This window comes from Talpa occidentalis, unplaced genomic scaffold (assembly GCF_014898055.3).
Source record: "Talpa occidentalis isolate TD23 unplaced genomic scaffold, MPIMG_talOcc4v2.1 talOcc4.2, whole genome shotgun sequence".
Taxonomy (NCBI): domain Eukaryota; kingdom Metazoa; phylum Chordata; class Mammalia; order Eulipotyphla; family Talpidae; genus Talpa; species Talpa occidentalis.
Genome location: NW_023602073.1, coordinates 77,824,590 through 77,837,414, shown reverse-complemented (window position 1 = coordinate 77,837,414; position 12,825 = coordinate 77,824,590). Strand labels below are relative to the sequence as shown.

The 12,825-nt window shown below is 35.2% G+C and overlaps 1 long non-coding RNA gene across 1 annotated transcript in view; it reads right to left on the bottom strand.

Annotated features, from left to right (window-relative positions):
* LOC129146470 (uncharacterized) overlaps nucleotides 1-11,130 on the bottom strand; it is a 64,980-nt gene extending 53,850 nt beyond the window's left edge. Inside the window, exon 1 of the long non-coding RNA XR_008553248.1 lies at nucleotides 11,118-11,130. This is a non-coding gene — a long non-coding RNA (uncharacterized LOC129146470). The remainder of the gene's footprint in view (nucleotides 1-11,117) is intronic.
* Nucleotides 11,131-12,825: the final 1,695 nt, after the last annotated feature.

Here is a 12,825-nt window from a genome sequence, read left to right as displayed (position 1 = left end):
TTAATGACAAAGAAGCAAGGCTTAAAACAGCATGAATACTATGTGATCATCTGTGAAAAAGGGAATGTGTATTTACAGGTTCCCTTATATGTAGAGAATGTTTTTTAAATGATTATGGAATTAATCTGTTCATGTTTTTAACTGTGCAATGCTAAGAATTTTTAAATGGGAAAATTCATTTCAGGACAAATCCCTTCATAATTATTGACTTTTTTTTCTAACTATATCTATGTATTAGTTTTTAAATTAAAAACTCTACAAATATGTATATTTGAAATATCTTAGAAGTCATCCATGCAAATTATCTTATTTTTTAAGGTAAGAGAGGTTGTGATTTTGTCATAATCATACAGTAAGTATGTGAAGGAAGTGAATTCACATTTTTCAGCGTCCATTCATTTTCCTATACTCATCTTAGCAGTACAGGGAACACAGAAGATATGTTCTTGAGTTCAATAGAATTACTGTCGTGTCTCCTGCTGGAAGTATTTCTTCCTCTAGAATCAAGACTCTGAGACCTCTAGGCCAGCAAAGCATAAACTTGAGGGAAGGGAAAATGAAAGTGTGGCTAATGTGTCACTAAGGTGAACAGTGATTGATGCCACCCCTATTTTCTTCTGCTGTTTGGTTACCAGGCCTGTGAATCCTGATAATTGAAGAAAAGTACCTTATATTGGACCCTGATTCAGAGTACATACCTTTGAATGTGTATTTTGACATATCCTGCATAACTAGGCCCCTAGAAATGTAAGTGAGACTTATTTATTTCCTACCCTCTGATACACAAAGGTCTTGCCAATAAATCAGGTGCAGTTGCTACTTTTTAGTCACTAGCATAATATCATCAATGCAATGAGTCTGTGATATATTCTGAAGGAAAAGATGATCAAGATACCTAGGAATTAAATTATGACACAGGTCTGAGGAGTTGATATGCTCCTGAGACAGAAAAGTGAAGGTATATTGCTGGCTTTGCCAACTGAAAACAAACTGCTTCTGGTGGAGATTATGGACAGGTATGGAGAAAAGGCAATTTCCAGATCAATAACTGTATACCAGGTACCAAGGAATAAGTTAATTTGCTCAAGCAATGCAATCACATCTGGTACTTTAGCTACAATTGGAGTCACCATGTGGTTGAACTGACAATAATCCACAGTCATTCTTCGAGTTCCATCAGTCTTCTGCAAAGGGCAAACATGAGTTGAATGGGGATGTGGTGGGAATCATTGCCCCTGCATATTTCAAGTCCTTGTGGTGGCACTAATACCTGCATTACTTCCAGGAATGAAATATTGCTTTTAATTTACTATTTTCCTAATATTAAAGTTCCTAAAATTCTAATGGTTTCTACTTGGCCTTTCCTGCCATTATAACACTCATCCTATAGGACAGGGAACCAATTTGGGGTTCGACAGTTGCTAAATATATCCATTACAATTATGAACTCTGAACCTGGGGACCCACCAGCTTCACTGTGAGAGGTGTTTGAGCTAAAACCTAGAAGTAGGGTTCTACTATAACAAGTTACTAAAATGGCGGAAGGGGATAAAGGGTAGAGGCTAGAAGAGTTTTGATGTACATTTTGGCAAAAGCCTATAGTGTAATGAACAGGGAATTAAGAGTATTGTTGACAAAAGTACAGAAAGAAAAGAGGAAAACAGAAAAAAACTCTAAAAGGCATAGCTGAATTGACAAAGGCTCAAATGTTTTTATATGTATTCCAGAACAGATATCTGTGGAAATATGGGTTTAACAGTCATTTACATGAGGACTCAGAGGGCAATGAAGGGAAATGGAGGAAAGGTGTTATAAACTGGTAAAGAACTTGGCTAAATTGTATTCATGTACTAATGTTTTATGGAAAGTAGAACTTGTAAGAGATGAAATTTGATTTTTAGTTGAGTCTCTTTCTAAGCAAAATGTGGAAGGAGTGCTTCATTTCTCCTGAATGCTTATTATAAAATTTGAGATGAACTAAATGATTTAACAACTGAATTATTAATCAAAAAGAAAGCAGAATTTAAAGATTAGGAATATAGCAGTCTATTCAGATTATAAAATATGAGGAAGAAAGGTTGGAAGAAACACTAAGGATGTGGCTGAAATTTTTACAAGGATATTAATTAGCTCCCTTAACAAGGTTGGGATCTATTGTTTAAGACAATGAATGGATTACCCTGAAAGCAATTCAAAAATTGTCATGCCTGCTGCACCCACCACAGGCCCAAAGTGCAAGTGCACCAACAGAGCAGTTTCTAGGAAGGGCTGCTGGTGCCTTGAGACCAGCGCCTGCCTGGCTCTGCCTGCCATTAGCAGGCCCCTGTCCTTGTGTTCTTCCTCCACCTCAGGTGTGGTTCCAGCAGAGCAGGTGAGGCATGGACTTTGGTGACCACCTTTTCAGAAGTCAAAGACACCACAACTATTAACACAGAGAATGCATGCTGTGAGGGCATGGCTGCCCCTTTCTCATTTCAGTGTACCCAGCAGAGTCACAGGCTCAGGACCTCAGCCCAGGAGAGCCTACAACTGGGATTCCAGCCCTGAGGAGTAGGACCCAGGCAAGATCAGGGCCAGAGCAGTGAGCCCTTTTTAGGGCCCCAAGATTGAGAGGGCCCAAGAGGTCCCATACAAGTAGCATCTGTGCTTGGGGTTCCAGCTTTAGAGAACTACAGAGGTGGAGCTGCAGCCCCAATAGTCAGGAAGGCAGAGCATTGCACCAAAGGTGGAATGGGTGAATGTATTTTGCATGTGAGAAAGACTTGAATTAGGGAGAGCAGAGGCAGACTGCTATATATTGATGTTTGCCCCCTACCCCCCCATTCCCACCCTCAAAGGTCACATACTAAAGCCTAATCCCAATGCGATGCTATTTGGAATTGGACCCTTTGGGACATGATTAGGTTGTTAGAGTGAAGCTCCCATGAAAGAAATTAGTCCCCCTATAAAAGAGACCACAGAGAGCTCCCTCTCCCCCTCTGCCATGTGAGGACACAGTGAAAGGTGCTTCTGTAAACTAGGAAGTGGATCCTCAGTGAATCTGCTTGCACCTTAATTTTTTTTTGGACTCAGTATTTTTTTTTAATATTTTATTTTATATAATTCTTACACCATTTTTCATTTTTGCACAATGTAAGCATTTTCATTTTGGCTATATTCCCCATATAATTGCACCCTCCCCTTATTTTGACCCTAATCATTCCTCTCCCCACCCCCACCCCTGTGTGTCTCTGGTTTATAGTTGCTTGTTGGTTTTGATTTTTTTGTTTGTTATAGTCTTTTTCCTGGTCTCTTATTTAGGTTTCCTAAATTTCTGCTATAAGTGAGACCATTTGGTATTTTTCTTTTTCTTTCTGGCTTATTTAGCTGAGCATGATCCCTTTCAGCTCAATTCATGTTGCTGCAAATTGCATGAGTTTATCTTTTTTGATTGCTGAGTAATATTCCATTGTGTATGTGTACCACATCTTCTTGATCCAATTATCTATTTTTGGACATTTGGGTTGTTTCCAGAGCTTACCTATTGTAAAAAGTGTTGCAATAAACATAGGGGTGGAGGTGCCCTTTGGAATTAATGTTTCTGTGTCATTTGGGTAAATACCTAGGAGTGGAATTGCTGGATCATATGGAAGCTCTATCTTTAGTAGGCTGAGGAATCTCCACACAGCTTTCCATAGTGGTTGGACTAGTTTGCACTCCCACCAGCAGTGCAGGGGAGTTCCTTTTTCTCCACATCCTTTCCAACATTTGTTGTTGCTAGTTTTTTTAATATGTGCCATTCTCACTGGTGTAAGATGATATCTCATTGTAGTTTTGCTTGCACCTTAATTTTGGACTACTCAGCCTCTAGAGCTGTAAGAAAGAAACAAAAACTCTGTTTATAAACCATCTAATCTTTGCGATAGCAGCCCAAACAGACTGAGGCCACTTGGATTTACTATTATTGTGCAGCTAACCAGCAAAAAGAAATTTGATTCAATATATTCAACTGAAAATATTTCTAAAAGTTTTGATACTGAATTTCTGCCTTAATAGTTTCTGAGTGTATGAAACTTGGCTCATAACTCAAGATTCTGTCATATGTGTGAATCATCATTTTTAGTGTCAGTTTTCTAAGAAATGAGACTCTGAACAGACTCTCAGATATCCAAGAGGAAACCTTCTGTTATTTGTTGAATTGTATAAGTAATTCCTGATACTTTAAAGTTTTCATATAAGAAATAAAAGAATATGCTATTAAATAAAAGCCTCAGACATCACCGTTTCATAAAGTACCAATATCTCCAAAAAAAAAAAAATGCCAGTATCTATGGGAGAAGATGGTGTTTATTGTCATGATTCTTGTATTTGTAAAGGAATTCCTAATAACAAATTGAATGATTTCAGGTGAAAAAACACCTGGCAATTAAACCTTTCTAGGAAAACTAAAACCTATAAAATCACTTATATAAAAGATGGACAGCCTTAATGCTTTATGAGACAGGATAAACAGTTAAGGGCAGGTAATACTAGAATAAATTTTAAACCAGGAAAGTTAAATCAAATTCCAAATGATTGAAGTGTAACCTGTAGAGAACCTTTGCAGTTTTCTCAGTCATATAGGGGCCAAAATGTCCAGATATTCTGGGTTTTAAGCTTTTCACATATTTCTTAGGTTTGCTAATGCTTCATATTTCTTGACCAACATGAGGCCAAGAGTACCTCCTCTGTGAGGAAATCTTTGGAAAATGGAACATAACCTGATAATGGGGGTAGGGGTGGGTGGGAACTCATCATCATTTGTTACATAGCTATCTTCTCCTCATTTAGAGGAAGATGAGCTTTATGAAGTGTCACCAGTGTTCCTAGAATAAGTGCAAGGCAGTAAGGAAAGAAAGAGATGTATGAAGAATCCTGCAGATTTCTTATCTCTCTGTTCTGTGTCTTGGGATATTAGTTATACAAGCAACTTTGTAATATTTCCATTAGAAAATAGATGAAATCCTTCTATCAGGCCCCGCCCCTTCAAGGACAGTTGCAATTGAGTGTCACTATTATTAATCATGGAAGTCACAAAATAGGGGTATGTTGAAGATATGTCATACTGGTATGTGAAAGTCCATTGTGCTCAATTCTTCCCAACTCTGGATTCAGTGACATCATGTGATGGGAAAATTTATATATGAAATCAGCAAATGCATCAAATCATCCTTCCCTCCATTACTCCTTCTCCCACTGGAGATCAGGCTGATAAACATCTAATAGCACTGTGCATCAGGGATATAGTGTAGGGGTTTTGAACTGGAGTATTGAATTTCTTTGGATTGCCCACATCACCATAAATATTAGAAATATACTAAATTTACATGTATTCCAAATAGGTGCTTAATTAACAAATCTAACGGTCATTGGAAGTGAAGAGTATGTCTTAACTTTAATCAAAAAACTTGTATAGATGTAATCAGGGCAAATGAAATCATTTAACCTAATTTACTGTGTCTCTGAGATAAAGATCTGAATTTCAGACATTAGATATCTGGAATAGCATTTTTTTTGTATTTATTATCCACTACCCGAAACTGATTTTTTTCTTGCATCATTGCTTGCATGCAGTTCATTTTCTTACAAAGCAGATGAATATTTAAAAACAATATCTGCCAACATTGTATTCCAATAAAATCAGATCTTCTGTCATTTATTGATAAAGTTTATAAAATCACTATGAGTTTTTTCTCCTTCTTATAAGAGTATACGTATTTATATTTCTGATTCAAGGTTTGAAAATGAAGGACCCTGCATTATTTGCTCTGGTATAATAACCATGTACCTAACTCACAAAATATGGTGGGTTATTCACCTTACCCCTTGCTCCCAACTAAAACACACAGTGTAAATGGATGCCCTCTATTATATAGAAAAACAAATATCTTTGCTAGAACAAATACAATTCAGTGGAAACTGATTTAAACACTACTATGGCTGGAAAGAACATACTTCACAGGATTTCTTGGTTTTCCAGCTGGCGCTCATCTACAGTTTACATATGACCCACAAATAGTGTTCACTTCAGTGATGATAAGCAGTCAAGTGTGGGTTTTAGCAATTTTTAAGCTTTTCCTTTTTAATCTATAGTGCTGGTGAATTTTAGATAATTTTTGTGTTATTATTTGAACTTACTTTTACATGATTTAGATGTATTCATCTAATCTAATGACATATTTATGTACTTTATGAATTTAAATCAGACCAAAGGACTACTTTGATAAAATATTCCTCTGAAAATTCTTTTCTTCTCCTAATACAATATGTATCTAAAGAGGAGCATAATTCTTTGTCGATAATATTTATTTTCTAGTAGATTTTCTGATCGTAAGAGTGCACATGTTTAGTTTACTAAAACACGTGTTATTGAGAGAATAACTATGAATTAGGAGAGTTTGGTGGAGGGATGGAGGATTGAAGGAAACAGATATAAAAATATTGAGAGAAAAAGCTTGATTACCCACTTTACTTATATGGTTCAAATTTACAGAAAACCACACAACCCAAATCTCTAACTTTTTTAATTGTTTAGCTTAAAATTGAATTGTAAATATAGATGAGAAGTGACTTTGACTAAACTGCTTTTTACCTGCTTAATGAGTCGAAAATGTGGTGTTTATTATGTTTTCTGAAATGTAACTATCCATCTGTACTCACTGCCAAAGTAACAAGTTATTAAGTGGTGTCTATCTGGATGCTTATAATTATGAAGTATATAGTTATTATAATTTTGTACATTTAAAGAATTTCTTGTTTTTAAAATAAATTAAATACATCACTCATTCAATTTTCAGATGTTTATATTGGTCAATAAGGAAAAGTGGTTGTTTAGAAGCCTTATTAAAAATAAACACATCGCAGAAACTGATGAAATTTTCAAACAAGTAGAAGATTTCAGTAAGTACAAAATAAATCCTGAGTTATTATGTCTATTGTATCTACTTCTTTATAGCCTGACTGATCAGTACAAAGTGTGCAGCTATGATCTTTCTTGAAAAGCATGGCACGTTCATATTAAAGGGAGGATTTTCTATTCCAAGGCCTTTGAAAATGTTTCCATTCCACAAGATATTGATTATGAACAACAACAAAAAAGATCAATGAATTTATTTTCAATAATATAAAATCTTTGAAGAGATGGAATAACACTATTCACTGCAACATCATATTCAACAACAAAAAGATATTGATGATAGTCTTAGAGGATAGTCAACTGACGGAAAAGCACTTCAGTGTTAGGTATAATCCAGACAATCAACAGAGTGTAGAGATATGTGGTTCATTAGGAAATAGCTAAACTTCTTGATGCAAATCTGAAAAACCACAGCTGTATGTATCTAATTGGAAATAGCTTTTAGCAGCAGTGTTTGAAAGGTCGATGTATGGATTGATTGAGATGGAAGTCTATTCTTTATACTTGTTAAATTGCTTACTTTTACCATTCAAGTCGCTTCTGTTTAAATGCCCTGAGATTTAACCCCTGCTCTTCCACATAGCAGAGGGTCCAGAGCAAGCTCTGATCACTGCTTTGCAGGACCATATTCTAACAGTCCCATGTTCTTGCCACTCCTCTCTGACGTGTGCAGCAGGTCTCTTGCTCTGATCTCCTCTCTCGGGGAGGGTATGGACTCCACTGGCCATGCTGTCAACAGTCAGATTATCTTCCACTGAATCAACTGTGTGCCTGGGTCTTCACTGCCCCCGCAGTGAAAATATCCCCTGCATAAGGCACCCAGCTTTTCGACTGATTAGAATGACCACACCCTGTCTGCAACTCCTTCTCTGACTCCCTATTTTACTACCATAGTGAGCCACTGATCTCCAGTGAAATATCCATGGGTCAGTCCTCTGTCACCTGTAATGGATTGGTGAAATTTTCTGTGAGCAATATTTCATTTCCTACTACTACTCAGGAGAAAGGTTTATCAAAACCTCCCTATTCCAGCATGTTGTAGACAGTGTCTGGTCAATTATTTTGTGATAAAAGAGGCAGGAATATACAATGGGAAAAGCAAAGTCTCTTCAGTAAATGGTGCTGGGAAAACTGGGCATCAACACATATAAGAATAAAACTGGACCACTCTTTAATACCATGCACAAAAATTAGCTCAAATGGACTAAAGACATGAATATAAAACATGAAACCATAAAAGCTCTAGAAGAAATCATAGTCAGTAAGCTCCTTGCCATCAATCTTAGCAATGATTTTTTTGGATTTGACACCAAAAGCAAAGGCAACAAAATAAAAAATGAACAAGCACAACTGCATCAAACTAAAAGCTTTTGCACACTAAAGGAAACCATGAGCAAAATGAAAAACAACTTATCAAATAGGAGAACATACTTATAAATCACATATCTGATGAGTTAATATCCACAATATATAAACAACTAACACAACAGCAAACAAGAATTAAAAAAAAAAAACCACTGATTAAAAACTGGGGAGAGGGCCTCCCCTGGTGGTGCAGTGGTTGAGCACTGGGCTGCGGGGCTGCCTGCAGCCTCTGCAGCGCCGGTTCGTTTCCCCGGCCACCGGTGAGGGTCCCACAAAAAAAAAAAAAAAAAACTGGGGAGAGGATCTGAAAAGACGTATTTTCAAAGACATGCAATGACCAACAGATACTCATCATTCAATAATCACAGGGAAATGCATATCAAAACCACGATGAGATACCCCTTCTCACCTGTTAGGACGGCTATTTTATAAAAGACAAGAACAAATGTTGGTGAGGATGTATGGAAGAAGAAACTGCTGTGTACTGTTAGTGGTGGGAATATAAATTGGTGCAGCCTTATGGAAAACCGTATGGAGACTTAATATACCAAAATTAAAAATAGAACTACCATATAACCAAACAATTCCACTTCTGGATATTTATATAAAGGAAACAAAATCACTATCTTAAAAAGTTATCTTCACCTTTATATTAATTGCAGCATTATATGTAATAGTCAACACATGAAAACTACTATAAGTATCTTTTGAGGAATGAATAAAGAAAATATTATATAGGTACATACATACACATACACATAAAGGAATAGTATTCAGTCATAAAAATGAAGGAAATCTTGTCATCTATGGCAACATGGGTATTAGGCTAAGTTAAATAAGACAGAGAAAGGCAAATACTGTGTGGTCTCACTTACATGCAGAACCTAAAAACTAACCCCCAAGAAAAATTTAAAAAAAAACACCACCACCATAGTCAAAGATAAAGAGAATATATGGCTGGCTGCCAGAGGTTGCGGGGTAGAGAGTGGGTACAATAGGCAAAAGTGATTGAAAGCTTCAATCCTCCAATGTTATAAAATAAATATACAGATATAAACTATAGCACATGGAGTATAGTTAATGATAATATTATATTGCATATTTGAAAGTTGCTAAGAGAGTAGATTTAAAAGTTGTCATAATAAGAAAAGAATTTTTAACTGTGTGGTGATGACTGTTAACTAGACCTATTGTGATGATCATTTTACAATGTATACAAATTTCAAATCATTTTGCTGTAAACTTAAAACTAATAAAATATTATATATAAATTGTCTCAATAATGGAAATACCAAGCAGAAAAAATTAACAGAAATGATGTTATTTTCCCTAATACAAAATACACTATTTAAAATTTAATGTTTTATTCTATTTTCCCCATATGAACTGATAATACATTATCATATCAGTGTACAGTGTTATTAAATATGGACTTTAGACCATATACTCTGCAGGATTCTAGGGAACAAAAGGTCAAATTAATTTCTCATCCTTTTATTTTGGTGTCACATCTACTGTTTGTTTTTTTGCAATAGATACATATTTAAAATACTTGAGTATGAATCATTTGAGATTTTTTTTACCACTTTACAACTAACATTCAAATTCAGAGGTATAATGTCACATTTAAAAATATACTCATAAACTCAGTAAAAAGATTAAAAACATTTATACCTATTAGGTTTTGTTTTTCCCTTTGATTTCTTTAGGATTTTTCCTTTGATTTTTTGTAATTTAAAAATGGTCTGTCTAGGTATAGTTTTGTTTTGTTTTTGCAATTATCCGGCCTGGTGTTCCCTGAGCTTCCTGGCTTAGTGGTTTGGTGTCTGACATTAATTTGGAGAAATTCTCAATAATTACTGTTTCAAATATTTTCTTCTATTCTTTACTCTCTTCTTCTGATATTCCCATTACACATATATTACAGCTTTTATAGTTGTCCCACAATCTAGCTATTCCTTTCTGTTTGTTTTAGGTTTTGAAGTTTCTATTAATAAATTCTCAAAGTCAGAGATTTTTCTAGCCTTGTCCTGTCTATTTCTAGCCCCATTAAAAACATTCTTCATTTCTGTTACATTATATTTGATCGCTAGAATTTCATTTGATTCTTTTTCAGGAATTCCATCGCATTGCTTACATGTCCTTGTGTGCTACTTTTTCCACTAGAATCCTTGGCATATTAATTGCAATTTTTACTGATTTTTAATGTAATAATCCCAACATCCCTGCCATATCTGTGTCCGGTTCTGATCTTGTACTGTGTCTGTATGTAGGTCTTTAGTAATGGAACCGTGAGTTGTGGGGGTTAGGAAGCATTCTACAGTTCCATGGTTAGGACTTTCTTGAGCCTAATCCTCTGGACTATGAACTTCACAAATGTTTTTGATCTTCCTCCTCTCACCTCCCCCCTCCCCATCTTAAATTGGATAGGTTGACTTAAGTGACTAGGAGTTGGATATTTCCCTTCTCCATGGAAGGCCAGAACTGACTGCATTTGGATATTTCCCATCACAGATGTTGGTAAAGCACTGATAAAATTGCCCAGCAGGTTAGGCACTGTTTAACTTGTTTCTCCTGAGGACAGGCCTTCTTAAGAATAATGGAGAGCTCTGTTATATTTAAAAATTGTTCCTTTTTCCCCTTTTCAATAGTGGAAACACAGATGGCTATTTCTCAGATATTTACTGTGGGAACCCAAATTCCTGAGCTAATTCTCCCAATATTGTAGCACCCTGCCTATGACCAGGAGATTTTTAACTCTGAAAGTTATTCACAATGAATTCCAGCAGTTCATCAATTACAGTTCAGGATTTCCTACCTTGGCCCTGGTCCAAACACAGTGTCACTCACAGGAGTCTCTGCTCCAGCAAGCTGTGACTGTCTTCTCCTATCTCTCCAAGCTCCAGGCCAGAGTTATTTCTGGAGCCCTCTCATCTCCTAGGACTCCAAGGGGAGTTGGTGATTTTTCAGTATCTTCAGCTGTTAACTTGTTAAGGCCGAGTGATGACTGACTTCCAAACTCCCTACAGGTGAAACTTGAAAAAGAAGTCAATATATATACATTTTACAGTTAGGTTTTGTTTTGTAATAAGACAAAGTTATTTTTAAGGTTAGTATAAAGTAAAGATACTTGCAGCCATGACACATTTTTTCAAAATGAATTTAAATATCATTTAGAATTAGTAAACAATGTGCTTTGAAAAAACAATTATATTACAACTTCTTTCTGAGTTATTATATATTTAAAGCAATTTCTTTGAACTCCCCCAATATTTTACAAAAATAAAAAAATTCTTTTTCTGTTACAAGTTTCAGAAGACTCATTCTCTTTCATATGCTTAAATGTGAATTCTGATGTCAAATATACATAATACAATTTTAAATAATTAAGGCCTGACTTAGAGGCAAAAAATAATGAGTTGTATTTATATTACCAAAAGAAAAGATTTAATAGTGCCATTAAATTGCAATTTTAAATAAAAAGTAATTTAAAGTGTAAAATACTAAATTCATCAAGACAATCTACTCTGAACACTTTTACTGATGTCAATGTTATTAACATTTTTCTACTTTAGCATGTATCATTTGCATCATTTTAAATTGTACAAGTATACTGGCATTTTATTTCATCTCACGTACTTGTTTTTAACTTTATTATTAAAATAGAATTGCATTATAATATTAAATAAGTTTCAGGTGTGCATTGTCGAGAATCAGCACATGTATATACTACATAAATTTCACCACTAAAAGTCCAGTTTGGCTTTTACTCTATCATTGCCCCCCTTTTCCCAACTTACCCAAACTTCCTCCCCCCCCCCTTTTTTTGTGGAAACCACTAATTGGTCTGATAAATCAAAAGTTTATTTTATTTCATTTAGTTCAATTGTTTGTCTTCGCTATATACTACAGATGAATGATCGCATTTGGTGTGTTTGTCTTTCTGACTTATTTCACTAAGCAGAAATACCTCTAGGTCCATTCATATTGTTGCAAGTGGCAGAATTTCATCTGTAGTTGAATAGCATTCTATTGTGTACAGATACCACATTTTCTTTTTCATTTTTCAATCATTGGGCACTTAGGTTGTTTCTAATTCTTGTCTATTGTAAATACTCAATAAGTATGAAGGTGATTATGGCTCTCTGAATTAGTACATATGTATATATAAAATATATGTGTGTGTGTATATTTGGTAAATACCTTAGAAGTGGGATAACTAAATAGAATGTTTATTTTCAATTATTTTTAGAAATCTTTTGATTTTCATAATGGCTGCACCACTTTACAATCCACTAATTATAAATAAGGGTTCCCTCTGTCCACATCCTCTCTAACACTTGTTTCTTGTCTTTTGGATAATAGCCATTTTCATAGGTGTGAGGCAATATCTCAATGTTGTTTTGATTTGCATTTATCTAATAATAAGAGATGATGAACATATTTTCAAGTACCTATTGGCATCCTTATGTCTTCTTTGGAGAAGTGTCTATTCAGATTTTTCATTTTTTAATTGCATTATTTGA